The sequence below is a fragment of the Schistocerca nitens genome, chromosome 6 (assembly GCF_023898315.1).
Source record: "Schistocerca nitens isolate TAMUIC-IGC-003100 chromosome 6, iqSchNite1.1, whole genome shotgun sequence".
Lineage (NCBI taxonomy): Eukaryota > Metazoa > Arthropoda > Insecta > Orthoptera > Acrididae > Schistocerca > Schistocerca nitens.
Genome location: NC_064619.1, coordinates 248,486,789 through 248,509,882, shown reverse-complemented (window position 1 = coordinate 248,509,882; position 23,094 = coordinate 248,486,789). Strand labels below are relative to the sequence as shown.

At 45.4% G+C, this 23,094-nt stretch overlaps 1 long non-coding RNA gene across 1 annotated transcript in view; it reads right to left on the bottom strand.

Moving 5' to 3' along the window:
- LOC126262925 (uncharacterized) overlaps positions 1-23,094 on the bottom strand; it is a 435,349-nt gene that overhangs the window by 161,262 nt on the left and 250,993 nt on the right. The gene's annotated exons all lie outside the window — the stretch shown is intronic.

The window sequence follows — 23,094 nt, the reverse complement described above, 5'->3', positions numbered from 1 at the left end:
AGGACTCGAACCTCCAAAATGGGATGCCGCGCGCACCGTGACAATACGCCCAAGACCGCGCGGCTACCCCGCGCGGCGAGGTGCGTTTATAAGATATGAGGAGGTTCTCTGCAGAATCGGCGAAGAAAGGAACACGTGGAAAACACTTACAAGAAGAAGGGATAGGTTGATAGGACATGTGCTAAGATATTGGTGAATAACTTTTATTACACTTGAGGGAGCTGCAAAGGGCAAAACTTATATGGGAAGACAGAGATTGTCAAGTATCCGACGAATCACTGAGGACATTGGGTGCAAGTAGTACTCTGAGTTGAAGAGTTCGGCACAGGAGAGGAATTTGTGGAGAGCTGCATCGAAACAGTGAGAAGGATGATGACCACTCCAACTCTTAGAAGAATCTGAGTTTTATGGACCTGACGGCTTTACACACAACTGGTTTCAATCTTAGTTAACAACCAGAATGCAAAAAGTTGTGTTGAATCATTCAGGGTTGGGAAGGTTGAAAATTTTAGTGGTTGAGCAGAAATCACAAAGGATGTTCCACAGGCTTCAATTTTTGGTCCAATCCTAGTCCTTGTATAAGTGAATGACTTTCCACATAACTTTCAACAAGCAGAATTGGTATTTTTTGCAAACGACATTAGTGTTATAGTAAATCACATAAGATAGAAAGCAACAGGAAAGATTTTTAATAATGTTTTTCAAAGAATTATTATTTATATGAAAACGGACTTTAATTTTGAGAAAACACTGTATTCAGTTACGTGCAACAAATAATGTCAGACCATCAACTGATGTAGCACATGAACAGGAGTCTGGAAATAGGGTAGAACATTCCAAATATTGAACTTTTTCTCTTCGTAAATAACTGCTAGTCTTAAAAAGAAACGACTCTGCCCCATGACATATTTTGCTTATTTTGGCTTAGAAAGAAGGTATAGTATGCACAAAAGCAATCAAAAAGAATAATATTTGGTGTTCACCCGCAATTGTCCTGTAGGTATCTCTTCAAGGACTTGGGCATTTTAACTGCACCATCACAGTACACATATTCGCTAATGACATTCCTCATAATTAATGCATCACAATTTGAGAAGAATGATGATGTCGTCACCTACACCGTTAGAGGAAAAAAATGACCTTTATTACCCATTATTGAAGCTGTCAGTGGCTCAGACTGGAGTTCAATATGCAGGAACAACAACTGTTGATCATTTTTCCAATAATATAACGTGTCTGATTGGTAATAAAGCAAGTTCTATGATGTTTTTCGGGACAACATTCTCTATTGCAAGGACGAAGTGCTATTTAAGAACTGAAAAAAAGCCGGCCGCGGTGACCGAGCGGTTCTAGGCGCTACAGTCTGGAACCGCGCGACCGTTACGGTTGCAGGTTCCAATCCTGCCTCGGGAATGGATGTCTGTGATGTACTTAGGTTAGTTATGTTTAAGTAGTTCTAAGTTCTAGGGGACTGATGACCTTAGAAGTTAAGTCCCATAGTGCTCAGAGCCATTTGAACCATTTTTTTTAAAAAAAAAGAAAAAAAAAGGAAACTAGTTCTTACGTATAATCGCATGAGTTGGACTACAAAATAGCATGTTCATTAACGTCAACACTAAACATGTATACAGCTACAGGGACTCGTACCACATCATTTCAATAAAAGAATCGTTGAGATGAACTTTGGAGCATTTAACTAAGTTAGATGGTTAGCTGGTATTTTAAAACACAGGAGAATATTCATCAGCATAATATGATCAGCAAAAGTTTTGCGCCAGCTGTTTGCCCAGTGAACTGCCCGCCGTCATAGCTTTAGCCTATCTTCGCGGCCATAAACGCCAACCAGGAGACTCCCGCAGGGCTGTGGAGTCCCTAAACGCCACACGTGTCTAGCGTGCCACCGAGGCGAACTGTCCGGTGGCTCCCCAGTAATTGCCAGGCCGCTATAAGTGTCACTGGGCTTTCATAACACTCTGTCTGCACTTTCAGTCATTGATAATACTTTGCGTCCACCTGACACACAACTGAAAAGCACGTTTCTAGTTTATTAAGGTTCCGTACCTCAATAGGTAAAAAAGGGTCCCTTATCGGATCTTTTTTGTTGTCCTTCCGTCTATCCGTCTGTTAAGACCCCTCTTTCTCAGGAACGGGTAGAGAGGTCAAGTTGAAGTATATGTCGAATACTTAGGTGTACGGTTCCTTGACGGTGTAAAAAAAATTTAAGCTTCTAAGTGAGTGAAATCAAAAGTTACGTCCTTGCATGTCACACATTTTGATAATCTCAAATTCACTCATCGAAGTCTATAGTGCGCTTTTTCACAGTACATATTTTCACAGTACAAGTAAAGGATAAACTCCGGAAATCGCATATATATATAATTATATCATACGAAAAAAATTTCTTTTTGCCATTGGTTATGCGTCTCTCTGTCCGACCGTCACTTAAGACGCCTTTTCCCAGGAAAATGTGGAGGTATCAAGATGAAATCTATGTCAAATACTAAGGTGTACGATCCCTTGGCAGTGTAAAAAATCTATGATTGTAACTCAATGCATTTAAAAGATACGGCCGTTTAGGTCACACATCTTGACGATCGCGAACTCACTCATCAAAATCTATAGACGAAGTGTCAACATACAAAATTAAGTTTATACAGAACCATCAATCGCGACTCCTACTCGCACTTTTTTCAGTAATTTTCATTTGTACAACCATTCAACTGAGTAAACATCTCTCTGAAGATACAACCATTGTGATGCACGTACTTAATTCCCTTAACTATTTGAGTAATTAGGGGGACAGTCACATAGCAATAGCGCTCTCAAAATCTAAACCAATTCTCAAGATATCTACGCTACTTTGAAACCACGAAAGACGACTGAAATGCAATGAATATCTACAAATTAGGGATCTGTTAGATGACGATCAGTTTGGCTTAGGAAGGGTAAAGGCAACAGAGAGTTATTTCTGATGTAGCGGCTGATGATGGAAGCAAGTCTGAAGAAAAATCAACACATGTTCATACACTATGTGATCAAAAGTATCCGGACACCTTGCTGAAAATGACTTACAAGTTCGTGGTGCCCTTCATCGGTAATGCTGGATTTCAATATGGTGTTGGCCCACCCTTAGCCTTGATGACAGCTTCCACCCTCGCAGGCACACGCTCAATCAGGTGTTGGAAGGTTTCTTGGGGAATGGCAGCCCATTCTTTACGGAGTGCTGCACTGAGGACAGGTATCGATGTCGGTCAGCGTTCCAAAACATCGGAAAGGTGTTCCATAGGATTCAGATCAGTACTCTGTGCAGGCCAGTCCATCACAGGGATGTTATTGTCGTGTAACCACTCCGCCATAGGCCGTGCATTATGACCAAGTGCTCGATCTTCTTAATAGATGCAATCGCCATCCCCGAATTGCTCTTCAACAGTGGTAAGCAAGAAGGTGCTTAAAACATTAATGTAGGCATGTGCTGTGATAGTGCCACGCAAAACAACAAGGGGTGCAAGCCCCCTGCATGAAAAGCACGATTACGCCATAACACCACCGCCTCCGAATTTTACTGTTGGCACTACACACACTGGCAGATGACGTCCACCGGGCATTCGCGATACCCACACCCTGCCATCGGATCGCCACATTATGTACCGTGATTCGTCACTCCACACAACGTTTTTACACTGTTCAATCGTCGATTGTTTACGCTCCTTACACCAAGCGAGGCGTTGTTTGGCATTTACCTTTGCGATGTATGGCTTATGACCAGCCGCTCGACCATGAAATCCAAGTTTTCTCACCTCCCACCTAACTGTCAGGGTACCTGTTGTGGATCCTGATGGGGTTTAGAATTCCTGAGGGATGTTCTCGATAGAAATCTGCGTATTACACATTACGACCATCTTCAACTGTCGGCGGTCTCTGTCAGTCAACAGACGAGGTCGGCCTGTACGCTTTTCTACTGTACGTGTCCCTTCACGTTTCCACTTCACTATCATATCTGAAACAGTGGTCCTAGGGATGTTTAGGAATGTGGAAATGTCGCGTACGGACGCACAAGTGACACCCAATCACCTGACCACGTTCGAAGTCCGTGAGTTCCACGGAGCGCCCCATTCTGCTCTCTCACGATGACTAATGATTACTGAGGTCGCTGATTTGTAGTACTTGGCAGTAGGTGGCAGCACAATGCACCTAACATGAAAAACGTATTTTTTGTGGGTGTACGAATACTTTTGATCGCATAGTGTAGGCCTCATTGACCTGGAAAAAGTTCGACAATTTCAAAAGATGCAAGATGTTCGAAATTCTGAGAAAAAATGGGGATAACGTCTATACGAGTAATATACAAAATGAACAGTAATATAAAAAATGTTCAAGAACCAAGGGTAAACAATAAGACTGGAAGACCAAGAACGGACTGCTCGGATTAGAAAGGATGTAGTCTTTCGTCCCTATCATCCCGAGGGATGCAAGAAATGACACCAACGGTAAACTTAACTCGGGCTTGGGGATCATGAAGTAGATGAATTTATAAATTCTGCTACCTAGGCAGCAAAATAACCCACGATGGACGGACCAAGGATATAAAAAGCAGATTAGCCCTGACAAAAGGGGAATTCCTGGCCAAGAAAAATTTACTATTGTCAAACATAGGTCTTAATTTGAGGAAGAAATTTCTAAGAATGTACTTTTTGAATACAGCATTGTATGGTAGTGAGAGACATGGACTGTTGGAAAACGAAAAAAGAAAAAAATCGAAGCATGTGAGATGCGGTGCTACAGAAGGATGTTGAAAGTTAGGTGGACTAATAAGGTAAGGAGAAAATGGCTCAAATGGCTCTGATCACTATGCGACTTAACTTCTGAGGTCATCAGTCGCCTAGAACTTAGAACTAATTAAACCTAACTAACCTAAGGACATCACACACATCCATGCCCGAGGCAGGATGCGAACCTGCGACCGTAGCGGTCGCTCGGTTTCAGACTGTAGCGCCTAGAACCGCACGGCCACTCTGGCCGGCAAGGTAAGGAGAGAGGAGGTTCTTCGCAGAATCTGCGAGGAAAGGAATATATGGAAAGCACTGGCAAGGAGAAGGGACAGGATGGTAGTACATTAGACAAGACATTAGGAAATAGCTTCCACCGTACCAGAGGGAGCTGTAGACGGCAAAAACTGTAGAGAAAGACAGAGTCTGGAATACAAGCAGCAAATAATTTAGGACGTAGGTGCAAGTGCTGCTCTGACCTGTAAAGGCTGGCGCAAGAGAGAAATTTGTGGCGGGCCGTATTGAATGGATTATAGGAAACATAACTGCCTACATACTGCCATACACTCGACGTTTCCGCGCAAGCGCCTATGAACATAAATGAGATCGACAAATACACATGCTTCATGGATATAATAATCTTCGAGAGTTCGTTGTTTCTTGTAGAAGGTACATATCGACGGCTCCTCCTCTGTTTTTGAGGATTTTTGGCTGCGATACAGCCAAATAAATTAATTAATCATAAAAAAGTTGCCTGATAAATGCTTATTTGTCACTTTCAGACGAAAAACCTAAAGAAATGGTTGGAAATTAAAGACGACAGAAATCAGTGTTACCACCATAAACTTCTGTCACACAGGCCGACACAACGCCTGTAGCACATGTTCTCTCTCAACACACCCTTGACACTAACTGCACCATTATTAACTGCGGAAGCTTCGTTTACACAGTGGCTAGTGATTTCATTGCAGTGTGTGAAGCGAGCGATACGTCATATCGATTCAGTTAATAGACAGAAGGGAAATTTCATGCATGTTTCAGGGCGTCATAACTGGGAGATACTCATAGCAGGATGGTTCTGTGTGTGTGTGTGTGTGTGTGTGTGTGTGTGTGTGTATGTGTGTGTGTGAATTATGTTTGTAGTAAAATCGTCGGACAAAATATTAGTTACTACCTTGAAACGGCTCACTGGTCGTGGAATTGGTACCACGAGGTCATGTGACCCTCCAGAGCTGACGTTTAAGTCAGGGCAGCGAAATGGTGATTGTAATGTATGAGTCATCGCAGTGAGGTAGGTCGGCGTGGAGATGTGACAGAATGGCAGAAAGCAGCTGTCGTGCTTGCATGAGCCGATGAACACACGGCGACAGGAGATGCACGATTTGTTGGTGTATCAATGCGGGCTGTCCAGCGTGTCTACAACGAACGGTGCACGATTCGCAGTCATGAAACACGGCGTAAGAACAGTGGTCGTAAAAATATCCAACCGACAGGGTCCGAAGGTGACGGTCACGTCCTGTCAAGGAGAATATACACTGTAACACAAAGTAGCGAAGCCCCACGAATGAACTATCTGAATGAGACGGAAAGCTATAGATGTGATGTACATTTGCAGACTGACAAATGATTACAATTTCAGAAAAAATTGGTGAGCTATTCAAGAAGCCTCGGGCATGGATGTGTGTGATGTCCTTAGGTTAGTTAGGTTTAAGTGGTTCTAAGTCTAGGGGACTGATGACCTCGATGTTACGTCCCATAGTGCTTAGAGTCATTTGAACCATTTTTTTATTTAAGAAGAAGAGCTTTAACAGCGGGTTGGTTTACCTGTGGCCCTTATGGAAGCAGTTACTCGGCTTGTTTGGTAGAGTTATTGGATGTTCTCATGAGAGATATTGAACCAAATGCCATCCAGTTGGCGCGTTATATTCAAAATCCTGAGTTGGTTGGAGGGCCCTGCCCTTAATGCTTCAAACGTTCACAATTGGGGAGAGATCCGGCGACCCTGATGGCTAAGGGAGGGTTATGGCTTCCCATGGACGGCAACAAACCAGGGAGTAGGGTACCGTCGATGTACCGCTATGTTGTAAGGCTGCAGTGGATGACAACTAAAGGGGTTTAGTCTCGAGACAGTGGTGAGATACCAACCTGACAGCCGCCCACCACATGGCCCGACAGCCGGGACTGATGGTCTAGGGTGCCCTTTAGTGTCATAGCAGGAGCCCTTTGCTTGGCATCCACGGCACCCTCACAGCGCAGCCGTATGTCGACGATGTTCAACACCCTATTTTGTTGCCCTTCATGGCAAGCCATCCTGGGCTTACATTTCAGTAAAATAATGCACACCCGCACACAGCGAGAGTTTCAACTGCTTGTCAAACCCTACCTTTGCCAGAATACCCTCCAGCCACCTCGAGATTTTGGCGATCTAACGTACGAATTGAACAGAATTTGGCACGATATCCAGTAACTCTTTCAATCAATGCCAAGATGAATAACTGTTTGCGTAAGGACCAGAGGTGGACCAACGTATTACTGACTTGCTTAGTTTGTGAAGCTCTTTCTCTTTCATCAGTCATGCAATTTTTCTGAAACAGTACTCATTTATTTATAAATTATAAAGCGCAGCAGTCAGTCGTCCTGTTTTTTGTACGTTTTATTTGGCAAATCCCGATTTCGGCCAGTGCCTAGCCATTATCAATGCACTATTTCCTAGTCTCGATACCTGTCAGTTCCCTGTTGTTAGAGCGTCCGTCACAGTTCTTTGAACGTTTTTTTGAGTATTCAAAGAACTGTGACAGACGCACAAACAACAGGGAACTGACAGATATCGATATTAGAAAGCAGTGGATTGATAATGGCTAGGCACTAGCCGAAATCTGAATTCTCCAAATAAAACCTACAAAAAAAAGGACGACTGACTGCTGCGCTCTATAATTTATAAATAATATCACAGTCAACATTCCTAATGGAAGGTAACCTGACTCATTTACTTGTCTGGATATGTACATTACTTCTACCTATTTCCGTCCTATTCTGATAATTCCTTCGTGCTGTGTCTTTCTTTTTATTTGTCTTAGAGTGTTTTTTGGCAATGACAAACGAAATTCAGAGAATTACGATAAAGGAAACCCAAAATGAGAGTGTCTCTCAATGGCCACGTTAACACGGGTGAAATGAGATTTGTTTGATATGTAGCTGCTGCGATGGGTGTCTTTGGTGATACACACGGCGGTTTGTGCTCAGGTACACGCTGTGGTCACTGTTGATGGAAGTGGGGAATTTGCATCCCTCCGGAACAGCTCCTGCACCTAGTAGCAGAAAGTCTCTTCTGCTGCATTCCCCTAGTGGATGTCTTCTCTTTGTCCTGTGCTACCCAAAACGTCACCCGTACTTGACCACCATATGTGACAAATTTTAACAATTCTCCTTCTGATACGCTGGAATCTTCGTCTCCTCCGTTTCGTGGTATCTCCTACTGTTAACTTCTGCACAACTCAGCCATAATTCTCGGTTTTTGCAGTTCTGTCCCATCACTGTTTGTCGGTCGTTCATATGACCTCCGGCTGCCAACTGCTATCTACAGACGTGAACTGAACATGGGACTTTTGTTCCAAGGCGGAGTTCGCCACCATGGTGAAGTCCGGTGTTCTTAGGCGGACCGGTTTCCCAGAATGCACTGTCCTCACCACAGCGAAAAGGGGACGGGGGGGGGGGAGCAGGGGTAAAGACTTGTGCACAGTGACTGTTCTGCGGAGAGGTATTTCTGCGGAGCGTGAAGCTGTTGTTGGGATAAACAGCTTTTCGCAGCTAGCATACAGGCACACTAAGAACTTGATTCCTCTCTAGCAGTGTACCAAAAAATGGTTCAAATGGCTCTGAGCACTATGGGACTTAACATCTGAGGTCATCAGCCCCCTAGACTTAGAACTACTTAAACCTAACTAACCTAAGGACATCACACACATCCATGTCCGACGCAGGATTCGAAACTGCGACCGTAGCAGCAGCGCGGTTACGGACTGTAGCGCCTAGAACCACTCGGCCACAACAGCGGTGTAGCACAGCGAGCTGTAGTCTAGGAACTTCTTTCAAAAAGGGTTGTCTCAAATCTTTGGAATCAAATTGAAACAGGTGATAGTGGGTCCACAACCAATTACATTGAGATAGGTAATCTATGGTCGGAAATGCATATTTACTGTGTTATGAACATACACAGCGTGCCCCGCATAATGACAACGTAGCTCACAGTAATTATTCAAAGTGACGACTGCCAGTCTCAACGCATTGAAGTGAACAGCATATGCAATTCTACCAAACTCTCAAAGATCCCTGGTGTCTGTTTGGAGTTTCTACCCTAGCAATCAGTTCTTAACTGGTTCTATTGGGGTTTCATACACCAACTTCCTGACATAATGCGCTGCGCTGTGTTGAAATGGTTTCCGTCGATATCCAGTGGTCAATAAATTCTGGCCCTCTGACCCTATGTAGTCACTACATCACAGATTCCGTGCAACTCACACGTGCTCCATTCCAGGAAACGCTTCTGGCCTCTGTGTGTTCACAACCCGTTTGATGGGGTAGTTCATCAATCGACGATGTTCAGGGTGGAAGTACGGAACACAATGGCAGCTGTAGAACCGGGCATCATGGTTTACCAACACGTCCCCGCTGACATGCAGTAAGGCAACGAGTAGAACAAACCCTCGCACAGCAACAAATACGTATAAAACCACTTAGCCGGCCGTTGTGGCCGAGCGGTTCTAGGTGCTTCAGTCCGGAACCGCGCTGCTGCTACGGTCCCAGGTTCGAATCCTGCCTCGGGCGTGGATGTGTGTGATGTCCCCATGTTAGTTAGGTTTAAGTAGTTCTAAGCTTAGGGGCTGATGACCTCAGATGCTAAGTCCCATAGTGTTTGGAGCCATTTGAACCATTTGAACCAGTCGCTTAAACATCTATTTCACCAGCGTTTTGTTCATGTGGGAGCATTTATAGTCATAATTGAGGTCTTTCCATGTTTCAACAAGGTCGACATTTACATGAACGATATTTATGCGACATTAAGACTATTTGTGGATCCATGCTCAATCTCGAATGAGAACGTGAGTGCAAGCATACAAAAATCAAGACTGACGAGCGTCCACAATTGTAAAACAGAAAAACCCCGGTGTTACTAGACAAAGCGAGCCGTAGACCCGACCGTAGCGAAAAGTGAGTTGGTTGCCTGACAACTAGCCAGGTTCCAGTTCGGAGTAGTGCGTGTTGTTGCCTCGCAGTGCAAGCACGGAAAGTGATCGCGGAAAATGCCATCGTGTGCAAACGCGACAGCTCGCTGTTAACGTAATTACATTTATTGACGATGGCAAGGAGAAAAAAGTGGCAGTGAATTCTTAGATGATGGAACGTGCAAGCAAAATTTTTAAGTTGAGTCAGCCGGCGGTATACAAATTACAGAAGGGACACGATGCCTAACGGTTTGGTACACAATTATCTACAAACAGTGCTCAAAATAAATATCCGACTGACGATGTGGATAAATGAGTTATTGGGCAGCAATTTCTAAGATATTGTGAAGAATACGAAGTAACAACATCTTCGAGAAAATTTCACAGCTTTTTCTACACAAATTTGGACATCGAGGCTACGAGGATATCCTTGGATTAATTGTTCTGTTTGTGGAATTTGGTTTTAACAGGTGCCAGAATGAACGAGTCATCATACTCGAACTAGGCGAGTTAGTTTGAGAAACGGCTTACTACATTTGATTTTTGCGAAGAAATGAAGCATCAGAATTAAATTAGCCAGTTCAGTTTGTATTCAGAGGAAACGTGGAAATATACGGATTAATCTGTTTATATTGTCAGCATTTGAGTGTGCGAGAAATACTGTCAACCAAAAGTTCCATTCAGTGTTCCATTTGACTTGAACCGTTAGAAACGGTATGTGAAAGCCAGCGACTGTAAAAACGAAATACTTGTTTATAAATATCTTTTCTGCTACGAGTAACGATTATCTTTTATTTATCTTTCACACGGCGTGTTTCACGAAGTGATTCCCATTTTTAAGATCGTTATCTGTGTTTTATGACAGCATTTGTGGTGTTTTCGATGTGCTGCATTGTTCTGTTGCCTTTATTGCAACATACAGAAAAAGGTCTACACACACAACGGAGACACATCAGCAATATCCACACCCAAATACAAACACACACACACACACATGCAGTACTATACAGGACATCCATTTGAATAAGAAGAGTAGAACGTCAAAGTACTTTACCAACTAGATAAAGGTCATAAAATGAATCTGTCAGAAGAAAAGGACATATATTCACATTACAAAAACTACGAAGATAAAATAATAAATGAAAAAATGGAAAGTGAATAAGTGAGTTTCTTCAGATGTTTCGACAATAAACTTAAATAAAAATAAAGACACACATAAGTACCCCTGTAAATACACAGGATGACCCAGCAGGAATGTTCAGTTAAGGGTATACGACAGGAACACTTATTTGAAGGATAGAACATCATAAGGATATATAGTCTACTCCAAAAGGCTTCAATGTATATTTGTTTTTGGGCTAGTGGCACACATGTATGTGTCTTACGCATCCAACCTCTTTGACTCTTTAATCTGGCCCAAGCTACCTTGTTACTTTCAGCCTCTTTAATTAGGCTGTCCTTCTGTCAAAGGACTAGGAGCGGTTCCAAAATTGAACCCTGTGAGACTCCCTGTACTCTTTCTGCCAAGTCACAAAAATTCTCTACCTCTTCAACATTTTTAATTACTCACTGCGTGGTTTTGCATTCTGTTTGTTAAATATGATTCAAACTGTATGTGCGTAAAGCCATCTATTTCATAAATAACAATGTACATTAAACATATTCTATCTTGGAAACCATTCGAAATAAGACTTATGTCATAAGAAGTTTTTTGCTTCAAATGTGCGCTCTTGCTATATCCCTCAATATTGACTATTCCTTCCAGGGCCCCCTGTACATTTACAATGGTACTTACATGTGTCACTATTTTTATTCAAGAATACTGTCAAAGCATCTAAATAATTCGCTGATTCACTGTCCAGTTTTTCATTTAATATTTTATCTTCATATTTTTTATAATGTGAATATAACTACAGTTCTTCTAACACATCTATGTTATGATCTTAAGTCGGCTGAGTACTTTGACATTTTGATCTAATTTTTTTAATGGGTTTCTTCTATTGTGTGTGTGTGTGGGGAGGGGGGCGAAGAAGGTGGCTATTGCTAGTGCTTTGCTTATTTGCTTAAGTTGTGCTCGTGGGCTTTGATGTGCCCTGTATATTTGGCGTTAAAATATCGGACTATTTTTATGTTGAGGTAAGACAACAAAACGATGCAGTACCTCACACATCGGAAAAATGCCGAATAAATGGCATATCACACAGAAAACGCACTTAAAATTGGGTACAATATGTTGTTGTTGTGGTCTTCAGTCCAGAGACTGGTTTGATGCAGCTCTCTATGCTACTCTATCCTGTGCAAGCTTCTTCATCTCCCAGTACCTACTGCAAGCTACATCCTTCTGAATCTGCTTAGTGCATTCATCTCTTGGTCTCCCTCTACGGTTTTTACCCTCCACGTTGCCCTCCAATACTAAATTGGTGATCCTTTGATGCCTCAGAACATGTCCTACCAACCGATCCCTTCTTCTAGTCAAGTTGTGCCACAAACTTCTCTTTCCCCCAATTCTCTTCAATACCTCCTCATTAATTATGTGATCTACCCATCTAATCTTCAACATTCTTCTGTAGCACCACATTTCGAAAGCTTCTATTCTCTTCTTGTCCAAGCTATTTATCGTCCACGTTCCACTTCCATACACGGCAACACTCAATACAAATAGTTTCAGAAACGACTTCCTGACACTTAAATCAATACTCGATGTTAACAAATTTCTCTTCTTCAGAAACGCTTTTCTTACCATTGCCAGTCTACATTTTATATCCTCTCTACTTCGACCATCATCAATTATTTTGCTCCCCAAATAGCAAAACTCATTTACTACTTTAAGTGTCTCATTTCCTAATCTAATTCCCTCAGCATCACCCGACTTAATATACATAAAAGAAAATCGTGACTGGTAGCAGAAACGTTATTCATAAGCAGCGATCAATGGTTGGGCTACGCAGGGCACTGCTTATAGACGTGCAGCTTCTGACTTCGCTCCACTGGTAATAATACTGGAGAGTAAACGTTAATAGGTCTCTCCGTGTAAACACGACGATGTTGCCACGCCGACCATGTCTTCATTTCGCTTTACCCATCAGGTCGGCCCTGGTCATCCTGGAATAGCAAACAACTTGTTTACCGCAGTAAACTGATCACGTTCTTTGACATACAACCTGTCCCAGACACCGTTCAGTATGGATTACAACTTTCACAATGTGCCCCTCCAAGCTGTCCCAGCTGATCGGAATCAATATGCGGTCCTCTGATCTGCCGTCGGACCACGCTCTGTAAATCCCACAGTATTTCCCGGAGGTAAATCCTCGACGTCTTCAGCTGTTTGCCGCTGGCAGGCAGCAGCTACCAGTGCCCGCTCGGCAGCGGTTCTGCTGTGGACGCGATGCCCGGAAACCGCGCATGCGCGACCGAGTTGCTGCCAGACAGACGACAGAAGCGTGTCGATAGGGAACCGAGGCGTCGTCCCCCACGGGTCGACAGTATTACCAGCGCTGCTGCCGGTTACTAAGAGGGGCGTTCAATAAGTAATGCAACACATCTTTTTCTCGGCCAATTTCGGCTGAAAAAAATGCAGAGTTGGTCGTGGGACACGGTGGAATATTCCCGTCTCAACCTCTACAGTCTCATGGCATTCCTATGGTTGGCCGTGCTATACGTAGTAAGTAACGGATTTGTTCCAAGCAGAGAGGTGTCATTTGTTTTCTTTTGACGGGAACCAGAGCATCGCAAGTATACATAGGAACTTGCAGAATGCCTAAGGAGACCCGGTAATGAACAAAAGCACGGTGAGTCGTTGGGCAAGGCGTCTGCCATCATCGTAACGAGGTCGCGCAGACCTGTCCGATCTCCCGCGTGACGGCTGGCCACATTCAGCCGCGATTCATACATTGTTGGAACGTGCGGACACACTCATTTGAGGTGATCGAGGGATGTTTGACAACGCAAGGGCCGGTCGGAGTGGCCGTGCGGTTCTAGGCGCTACATTCTGGAGCCGAGCGACCGCTACGGTCGCAGGTTCGAATCCTGCCTCGGGCATGGATGTGTGTGATGTCCTTAGGTTAGTTAGGTTTAATTAGGTCTAACAAGGGAACCTCCCCATCGCACCCCCCCTCAGATTTAGTTATAATTTGGCACAGTGGATAGGCCTTGAAAAACTGAACACAGATCAATCGAGAAAACAGGAAGAAGTTGTGGGGAACTATGAAAAAATAAGCAAAATATACTAACTGAGTAGTCCATGGGTAATACATGCAACATCAAGGATGATATGAGCACAGGCGCGCCGTGGTCCCGTGGTTAGCGTGAACGGCTGCGAAACGAGAGGTCCTTGATTCAAGTCTTCCCTCGACTGAAAATTTTACTTTCTTTACTTTCGCAAAGTTATGATCTGTCCGTTCGTTCATTGACGTCTCTGTTCACTGTAATAAGTTTAGTGTCTGTGTTTTGCGACCGCACCGCAAAACCGTGCGATTAGCAGACGAAAGGACGTGCCTTTCCAATGGGAACCGAAAACATTTGATCGCAAGGTCATAGGTCAACCGATTCCTCCAAAGGAAAACGTGCCTGATATATTCTACACGACACGGGTGACGGCATGTGCGTCACATGACAGGAATATGTTGTCGACACACCTAACTTCCACACTTGGCGAATGGGTAAAAAGATTCTTCTACCTTGCCCGATTTAGGTTTTCTTGTGGATGTGATAATCACTTCCAACAAATTGATGAAAACATAAGAATGTGTCACATAAACTTCAACAAATGAATGCAACAGTTTCACAGTCGCACAGTTTTCTCTGTGCTCTGTCAAAACATATGTTTTTAAGGTTTTCAAATTTTTCCGTTTGTAGACCGTCAAATCCTCCATATGTCCAAGCAAATCTGAACATGTCCTGGAATTTTGCACAGCGAAGTTAATTATGTGTGAGTGCCTGAACTCTGATAATTGTCTGAAAATAAAAAATTTTCACCCGAGGGAAGACTTGAACCGAGGACCTCTCGTTCCGCAGATGCTGACGCTAACCACGAGACCACGGCGCTCTTGTGCTCACATCGTCCTTGATGTTGCCTATGTTTCGTATGGACTGCTTAGTTTGTATATTTTGCTTATTTTTTCATAGTTCCACACAATTTCTTCCTGTTTTCTCGATTGATCTGTGTTCAGATTTTCGAGGCCTATCGACTGTGCCAACTTATAACTAAATCTGAGGGGGGTGCGATGGGGAGGTTCGCTTGTAAGTTCTAGGCGACTGATGACCTCAGAAGTTAAGTCGCATAGTGCTCAGAGCCATTTGAACAACGCAAGGCCTCATCGCACGTTTCGACTTCCATCTGTTTGGTCCAATGAAGGACCCACTCCGCGGGAAGCAGTACGTCAGTGACAGAGAGGTTATTGACGCAGCAAGACGCTCTCTCCGACGTCGACCAGGAGAGTGGCGCCGAGTGGGCATACAGCCTCTCCCAGCAATGTGGCGTAAAGCTGTCGCATAGAACGCAGATTGTGTTGAAAAACAGGGTTTCGTAGTAAAAATGTGGACCAATATAGTGTATTGGAATCCTGAATAAAACGAACCTTCTTTCAGAAAAGAAAGTGTTACATTACTTATTGAACGCCCCTCGTACGTCTACATGACTGCACTGTTAAGTGTTTGTCAGAGGGTTTGACGTACCATCTTCAGACTATTTCTCTACCATTTCGCTGCCGAACAGCATTTTAGTCTTTCCGGATGAGCTCTAATTTCTCTTATTTTATTGCTATGCTCATTTCCCTCTATGTAGCTGGGTGTCAATAGTTTAATTCCGCATTCGGTAGAGAAAGTTGGTGAAAAGATCACGCCGTAACGGTAAACGCCTTTGTTTAATTACTGTCACCACTACTCGCGTGTCATATCCGAGATACTCCCTTCCCTATTTCGCGACAGCACTAAACAAGCGGCCGGCCGCTGTGGCCGAGCGGTTCTAGGCGCTTCAGTCCGGAACCACGCTGCTGCTACGATCGCGGGTTCGAATCGTGCCTCGGGCATGGATGTGTGTGATGTCCTTAGGTTAGTTAAGCCTAGGGGACTGATGACCTAAGATGTTAAGTCCCATAGTGCTTGAAGCCCTTTGAACTATTTTTGAGCAACACGAGCTGCCCTTCTTTCGACGTACTCCATCTGTCCTATCTGGTAAGGATCATATACCACGCAACAAGTCCTCCACAAGAGGACGCGGAAGCGTAGTGTAGGCAGTCTCTTTAACAAACCTGTTACGTCTTCTAAGTGTTCTGCCAATATAACGCGGTCGTTGCTTCTTCTGTCCCACAACATTATCTACGTAATCGTTTAAATTTAAGTTGTTCGTAACTCTTATCCATAGTAAGGCAACAAAATTTTTTCTCGGCCAATTTCGGCTGAAAGGATAGCCTTTAGATTTGTGTAATTTATCGTGTAACCGAAATTTAACGGATTCCTCCTGTGCTTGACCTCAAACTTTTCATTATAAAGTCAACTGCCACTTTTCGCACCACGCCGATATCTTGTCTAAATCAGATGGTAAATGACAGAATCATCCGGAAAGAACCAAATAGGCTTGCTCAGATTACCTCGTAAATCATGTATAAAGATTGGGAACAGTAGAGGGCCGATAGCACTTTCTTCATAAACGTCAGATATCACTTCTCTCTTACTCGATGACTTTCCGTCAGTTGCTACGCACTGTGACCTCTGACAGGAAACGACGAATCCAGTCGCGAAACTGAGACGATAGATACTCCATAGGCACGTAGTTCGATTAGAAATCGCTTGTGAGGAACAGTATATAAAGCCTTCTGGAAGAGCAAAAATATAGAGTCAATTTGAGTTCCCCTGTCGATAGCACCCATTACGTCGTGCGAATAACGTACTGATTGACTTTCACAAAATCGATATTTTCTGAATCCATCACGACTACGTTTCAATAGATCGCTTTCTTTGAGGTAATGAAAATGCCGTGTGGCTAGGGCCTCCCTTCGGGTAGACCGTTCGCCTGGTGCAAGTCTTTCGAGTTGACGCCACTTCGGCGACTTGCGAGTCGATGGGGATGAAATGATAACACAACACCCTGTCTCTGAGCGGAGAAAATCTCCGACCCAGCCGGGAGTCGAATCCGGACCGTTAGGTATGAAATTCCATCGCGCTGACCACTCAGCTACTAGGAGCGGACTCTTTGTGGTAATTCACAAGGTTCTAACACAGTATATGTTCCAAATTTCTACGTCAGTGATATGGGTCTATAATTCATCAGATTACTCCTATTTCCTTTCTAGAGTATTTGTACGACCTGTGCAACTTTCCAGTCTTTTGGTACGGATTCTTCATCGAGCGAATGAATGTATATGATTGCTAAGTATTGAGCTATGGGCATCAGCATATTATGAAAGGAATCTAAACGGTATATAATCTGGATTGGAAGACTTGCATTTGTTAAGTAGGCTAATTTAAGTTGCTTCGCTACACCAAGAATACTTATTTCCAAGTTTCTCCTGTTGCTGGCTGTTCTTGATTCAAATTATAGAATATTTACTTCTTCTTCTTTGGCGAAGGAATTTCGTAAAGCTATGATTAATGACTACGATTTAGTGATACTGTTATATTACCATTGGTATAGGGCAATGAAGGTATTAACTGTTCAAATGGTTCAAATGGTTCTGAGCACTATGGGACTTAACATCTATGGTCATCAGTCCCCTAGATCTTAGAACTACTTAAACCTAACTAACCGCCGGCCGCGGTGGTCTAGCGGTTCTAGGCGCGCAGTCCGGAACCGCGCGACTGCTACGGTCGCAGGTTCGAATCCTGCCTCGGGCATGGATTTGTGTGATGTCCTTAGGTTAGTTAGGTTTAAGTAGTTCTAAGTTCTAGGGGACTGATGACCACAGTAGTTAAGTCCCATAGTGCTCAGAGCCATTTGAACCTAACTAACCTAAGGACATCACACAACACCCAGCCATCACGAGGCAGAGAAAATCCCTGACCCCGCCGGGAATCGAACCCGGGAACCCGGGCGTGGGAAGCGAGAACGCTACCGCGGTATTAACTGTGTCTTCCCGCTGTGTATTTTACGAGAGTAAATAAGTAGCAGGTCGGTTTTATTCAGGACTCCAATACACCATATTATTGCCCACTCTTTTGGCTACAAAACCCTACTTTTCAACATAATTTCCGCCCAATACGACGGCCTTACACCACCTTACTTGTAGGGCCTGTATGCCCACATGGCACTACTCTACTGGTCGACGTGGGGGCCAAAGTCTTACGGCATCAATAACTTTCCCATCATATACGTACTGCTTCATTCATTGGGCCAAACAGATGGAAGTCGGAAGGTGCGAGATCCGAGCTGTAGGTTGAATGAGGAAGAACATTCCAACGAAGGCTTGTGATGTCCTTACGAGTGCACACACTTGTGTGAGGCCTTGCTTCTTCATGGAGAAGGAGAAGTTGGTCAGCATTTTTATGGCGACAAACACATTGCAGGAGTCACAGCTGCGTGCGGCCGGCTGGCACGCGATCTTGTTGCGATGATGACAGACGCCTCACCCCGGTCACCGAGCTTTTGTTAACTGCCTGGTCTCTGTATACGTTCTGCAAGCGCCTATGAATATCTGCAGTGTTCTGGTCTTCAGCCAATCGAAACTCAAAGACAGCTCTCAGTTTGGAACGCACCTGCGTTCCAGACCACATTTTGAAGGCTACGTACAGCGCTGCTAGCTATTGGAACTTCATGAAACTATAGGGGCTGAGACGGGAATATTCCACCATGTGTCGCAACAATTCCCGAATTTTTTCAGCAGAAACTGGCCGAGAAAAAATGTGTTGCATTACTTATTAAAAACCCCGTGCACATAGGACCAGAATGTCTTTGGATTTTCTGCCAGGTTTCGAGGGAGAGTTTCGTTGTGGAAATTGATACACACCATTGGTATTTAATCCCTTTTTATACTTGGGTCGTCACTCAAGAATAGTCAGCCATTGCAATCATCTAAAGACTGAGTCTATACCAGCTAGACGCCTCTATCTCCACAGGGTTTTGCTGGAACGCCAAACCACGGCTGCTGTCAGGGATGACTGAAATGAGAACACTTTTCCACACAAGCGATATATCATTCGGTTCCCCTCCCTCCCTCCACTTTTCCATCCAATCGACATATTGGTTCAAATGGCTCTGAGCACTATGGGACTCAACATCTTAGGTCATAAGTCCCCTAGAACTTAGTACTTAAACCTAACTAACCTAAGGACATCACACACACCCATGCCCGAGGCAGGATTCGAACCTGCGACCGTAGCAGTCCCGCGGTTCCGGACTGCAGCGCCAGGACCGCTAGACCACCGCGGCCGGCAAAAATCGACATATTATTTGGGGCTTTAACCCCTCTATTTTTTCACAAGATCGACATATTTGACCCCCTCCCCTCGCTCACGTTTTGTCGTGTCAATTTCCTCTATTAATTATGATACACCTTGTGTATAGGTTTTGCACTTTTGCCTCTTACAAAGGCTCCCCAAGCGACCGCTCACGACGCTTGTGCTTTCAAACGGCCCTGGCTGCTGCCCCCAACACCTGCACGGTCCAGTCACATAAATGAGACCACCGTCTATATTCGGCAATGTGCAACAACCATTCACAGACGGCAGCTGGCAGCACTATCAGCGGCGGGTATACAAAGCGTTTCGGGGGTGGGAGGGAGGAGCGGGGGAGAAGGTGGGTAAAAGACTGCAGTTTTAGTTGTGGTGCAAAAACGGAGGAATTTATCTGACGTCCTAAAGGGCATTATCATTGGCGTTCGGGCCAAGGGTAGTAGCTTTTACAAAATTACTAAGTTTGTAAATTGTTCGCGTGTCGCAAGTGGTGAAGGTATACCGCGCATAGCAAAATGGCGCTATTCAAGACCACGACGAGGCAGCTGTGGTGTACCATGGGCCAAGGATGATAGGGATGAACGAGGGCTCTGGAGACATGTACAGGGGAATAGACGCGCAATTATAGAGCATCTGGCCGCCCAGGTGAACTACGTGGCTACCAAAAGTGCCTCGTCAACGACAATTCAGAGAATTTTGATGCGTATTGGTCTCTGGAGCAGGAGTATAGTTCATGCATCCCTGCTGAGTGCTGTTCATTGGCAACGAGGGCAGATATTTGCACGCCAGTACCACAGTTGAACGTGCTGACAGGTGGCCTTTTCAGATGACAGATGGCCGATGGCGTGTACGGCGCGGAACGTCTGTGGGCGGACACCACCAACCAATCATCGGAAGGATCCAGGCCGGAGGAAGGAGCGTTATGATCTGCGGAATGTTTCCCTGGCATTCCCTGGGTGCTCTCGTCATTCAGAAAGGCATAATCGATTAACAGAAATATGCATCTATTCTTCGGGACCATGTCCACCCCTACGTGCAGTTTGTTTATCTTCGGTATGATGGCATCTACCAGCAGGACAATGCAACGTGCCACACAGCTCGCACTTGAAAGTGCGTGGTTCGAAGAGCACCAGGATGAATTTGCCGTACTCCCCTGGCCACCAAACTCCCCGGATTGAAACCCAATCCAGAATCTGTGTGACCACTCGATCGGGCTCTTTGCGCTATGAGTCCTCAACCAAGAAGCGTATCGGAGCTGGCCACGACACTGGAGTCTGCATGGCTCCACATCCCTGCCGGTACCTTCACTCTCTTCTGCAAGCGTCGCAGCAGTCCGCGATGCAAAATGTGCTTCTTTACGTATTTGACAGGTGGTCACATTGGTGTGATTGGACAGTGTATAAATTACCTCAAGGGGATTGCCTCTGAAGGCTTGAAGGGTTCCATGCCCTCTTTTGCATGTCGCCTCTCATTGTCATCAATTTTATTAATGTTCTGTGTCATTGTACGGTAGTAACAGACCGAATAAGGTTATGGTAATGAGAGTATTTGCACTGAGAGCTCAAAAAATACTTTTCACTTGGATCCTAAACATGTTGCATTAGTTCCCTGGGTGGCCTGTGCGAAGCGAGCATAGGAGGACGCGGCACACTGCGTTTCCGGTTGGGGGCTGCACTTCCCTGAATTCTGAGAGGTTCGTAAAATAGGCTTAAGCACCTCGCGGAACGACTGACGTCGGTCGAGTTTCGCCTATGAGGCTAGTTGACGTCATAAAGCCCTGCTCGAAATTGGAGGTAACGGTCGCTATTGGCGCGAATGATGTTCTGAGACAGTGTGTGGGAATTTTGGAATCAGAACTGAATGCTGATTCGCAGTTTTCGAGGAGAGTAGGGAGTAGAACAATGTTGGCTTCGCTCTTGCGTTGCGCGGGCAGGGATTTCGGGATCTGATCTTCCTCGGAGTCGGACGGTCTTGCAACTTGGTCGCTCGTTTTCGGAAGAACTTAGAAATCTCGGACAGCCTTCGCGGCCAGGGGTTGGCACAGAGTTGCTGCACGACAGAAGTCGGCGCCTACATCATGAGGGCGCTGCCTACCAATGACGTGCTGCAGATTTCAGTACTGGTACAGTATTTTGCGGCTCCTCCATTGTAGGACCTTATCAATTTTATACTGAATCCATCAGCAGCATGCGCGTTCGCTTTGCTACAAGTCCACCTTGCTTGTTTCTCCATGTGATACCATTTGAGCTCTCACTACTAACTGCGATACTGCTATATAGTCGGGAGATTAATATTTGATTCATTAGGACTTCCAGTCATTATCGTCAATCTATTGCATCACAGAGAGTAGGACCCCTTGTTCTTTAGCCAAATCCTATTCTCATAATACACTCCTGGAAATGGAAAAAAGAACACATTGACACCGGTGTGTCAGACCCACCATACTTGCTCCGGACACTGCGAGAGGGCTGTACAAGCAATGATCACACGCACGGCACAGCGGACACACCAGGAACCGCGGTGTTGGCCGTCGAATGGCGCTAGCTGCGCAGCATTTGTGCACCGCCGCCGTCAGTGTCAGCCAGTTTGCCGTGGCATACGGAGCTCCATCGCAGTCTTTAACACTGGTAGCATGCCGCGACAGCGTGGACGTGAACCGTATGTGCAGTTGACGGACTTTGAGCGAGGGCGTATAGTGGGCATGCGGGAGGCCGGGTGGACGTACCGCCGAATTGCTCAACACGTGGGGCGTGAGGTCTCCACAGTACATCGATGTTGTCGCCAGTGGTCGGCGGAAGGTGCACGTGCCCGTCGACCTGGGACCGGACCGCAGCGACGCACAGATGCACGCCAAGACCGTAGGATCCTACGCAGTGCCGCAGGGGACCGCACCGCCACTTCCCAGCAAATTAGGGACACTGTTGCTCCTGGGGTATCGGCGAGGACCATTCGCAACCGTCTCCATGAAGCTGGGCTACGGTCCCGCACACCGTTAGGCCGTCTTCCGCTCACGCCCCAACATCGTGCAGCCCGCCTCCAGTGGTGTCGCGACAGGCGTGAATGGAGGGACGAATGGAGACGTGTCGTCTTCAGCGATGAGAGTCGCTTCTGCCTTGGTGCCAATGATGGTCGTATGCGTGTTTGGCGCCGTGCAGGTGAGCGCCACAATCAGGACTGCATACGACCGAGGCACACAGGGCCAACACCCGGCATCATGGTGTGGGGAGCGATCTCCTACACTGGCCGTACACCACTGGTGATCGTCGAGGGGACACTGAATAGTGCACGGTACATCCAAACCGTCATCGAACCCATCATTCTACCATTCCTAGACCGGCAAGGGAACTTGCTGTTCCAACAGGACAATGCACGTCCGCATGTATCCCGTGCCACCCAACGTGCTCTAGAAGGTGTACGTCAACTACCCTGGCCAGCAAGATCTCCGGATCTGTCCCCCATTGAGCATGTTTGGGACTGGATGAAGCGTCGTCTCACGCGGTCTGCACGTCCAGCACGAACGCTGGTCCAACTGAGGCGCCAGGTGGAAATGGCATGGCAAGCCGTTCCACAGGACTACATCCAGCATCTCTACGATCGTCTCCATGGGAGAATAGCAGCCTGCATTGCTGCGAAAGGTGGATATACACTGTACTAGTGCCGACATTGTGCATGCTCTGTTGCCTGTGTCTATGTGCCTGTGGTTCTGTCAGTGTGACCATGTG